This window comes from Emiliania huxleyi (assembly GCF_000372725.1).
Source record: "Emiliania huxleyi CCMP1516 unplaced genomic scaffold EMIHUscaffold_99, whole genome shotgun sequence".
NCBI classification, from domain to species: Eukaryota; Haptophyta; order Isochrysidales; family Noelaerhabdaceae; genus Emiliania; species Emiliania huxleyi.
Window position 1 is genome coordinate 457,658 of NW_005194698.1, and position 2,033 is coordinate 459,690.

The following is a 2,033-nucleotide window of genomic DNA, read 5'->3' on the forward strand; positions in this document are numbered from 1 at the left end:
GGCACAGGCGTGCAAGAGAGGGAGAGAGCGAGACATGTGTCGAGAGAGATGTGCGTCTGTGCGTGGTTGAGTGTGATCCGTGTAGAGCCCGGGGCGGCGTTTAGGAGCAGGTGAGGCACCCGCGCCGCTTGAGCGGGTTAGAGCGAGTCACGGGCACCAGCGGTGCCGGGTCAGCGCCGGGTGGCACTGAGAGTGAAAACGCGCGCCCGTCTCCGAAATCGGCCGCACGGCACCGCGACCCAGCGACGTCGACGTGCCCGTGGTGCGGCTCCCCCTCCGCGCGGCTCCAGCCGAGAGTGCGGCCTATCCACAGCAGGAGGTGTGAATGAGTGGAGCTGTGAATCGCGTGAAGGCTCCAGGCAAGGGTGCGGCCGTGCAGCGAGAAGAACCGCACGCGCCACTGACCGAGGTGGTCGCTGCGCTTGCCCAGGGCGCCAGCCTTGTCCGGCGGCCCCAGCGCCTCCCACTCCCCGCCGCTGCGCCGCCCCACCGCCCCTCGCGCGGCCTGCGCGAGCGCGCGCACTGCCGAGCGAGACACGTCGCCGAACCTGTTCACAGCTAGAGGCGTGAAGAGACGCTGCCCACAGCGCACTGCCGAGCGAGACACGTCGCCGAACCTGTTCACAGCTAGAGGCGTGAAGAGACGCTGCCCACAGCGCACTGCCGAGCGAGACACGTCGCCGAACCTGTTCACAGCTAGAGGCGTGAAGAGACGCTGCCCACAGCGCACTGCCGAGCGAGGCACGTCGCCGAACTGGTAGTCCGGCTGCCCGTGCCTCCCCGCCCGCTCCGCCCATGTCCGCGCGCGCGCCGCCGCCGCGGAGCCGCGGTCCGTCACACGGCGCTGCACGCCCAGCTCGGCCGCGATCGCCTCGCGCACGCTGCTGCGGGCCGCGCCTGCGGGTAATCTCGGGTGATCTCGGGTGTGATCTCGGGTGATCTCGTATCACGCCGCCCGCCGCGCCTCCCCAACCCTCGGCGCCGTCGCGGTGCAAGGTGAGCGACCAGCCCTCGCCTCCGCCTCCGCTGCCGCCGGTCGCCAAATCAGCCTCCGCCCCTCCCTCCCCTCCCTCCCCTCCCTCCCCTCCCTCCCCTCCCTCCCCTCCCGCCCCTCCCGCCCCTCCCGCCCCTCCCTCCCCTTTCGGCAGAGCTCCCTCCCCTTTCGGCAGAGAGCACGCGGCGGCCAGCGCCGGGCAGAGGCGGCGCAGGTGGTTGTAGCCAACCACCGCCTCGCCGTCCACCGCGGCGACCACATCCCCCTCCTCCACCCCCCTCGCCTCCCCGGCAGCGCCCACCGCGCAAACCACAGCGCCGCCGCAGGGCGAGGCGCCCAGCGCGAAGCCAGGCGCCTCCCCGACGCCGACCGCCAGCGTCAGCGTCTCGCGGGCCGGCGGCGCGGTGGTGCTCTTGAGGATCTCGCCAAGTACGTGGAGCGCGCGCGCCCGCGCCAGCCGCGCCTCGGGCGAGCGTCCCTTGTCCGCGGTCACCTTGAGGTAAGGTAAGGTCAGTACACTTCACCACACACACGAGGCGGCGGGGCAAGGGCCAGGCTAGTCCCTCGCGACTCCACGTCTAGAAGACAGGAGCCCCCAACGGCATTCACAGTGCAAGGCCCGGTGCGCGCGCGGGTCTCCTTGTGCACTGCCGCGCGCAGGAATTACGTGAATGAATGAATTAGTTCACTCATTCATTAATCACCTTGTGCACCGCCGCGCGAAGCGTCGAAGCAACGTCCACCTGCCAGCCAGTCAGTCGGTGTGACACACGTCCTACTAGCATGGACGACGGAACACAGGGCATTACACGAGGGCGTTGTGTGCGTTCTCAGGGAAGGGGCAACACCACAGACGCAACGTCCACCTGCCACACTGACAAGAGGAGACCGCCAGTGCCCGCCAGTCTCCAGGACTCTCCCCCCTCTCAGTGACCGCCTCCGTGCACACTCGAGGTGGCCTTGTCGCACGGAGCGGGGGCTCGATCTTACGGAGGGGAGGGCTGGGCTCGTCATGGTCATGCAGGAGCGAGGGGCGCCC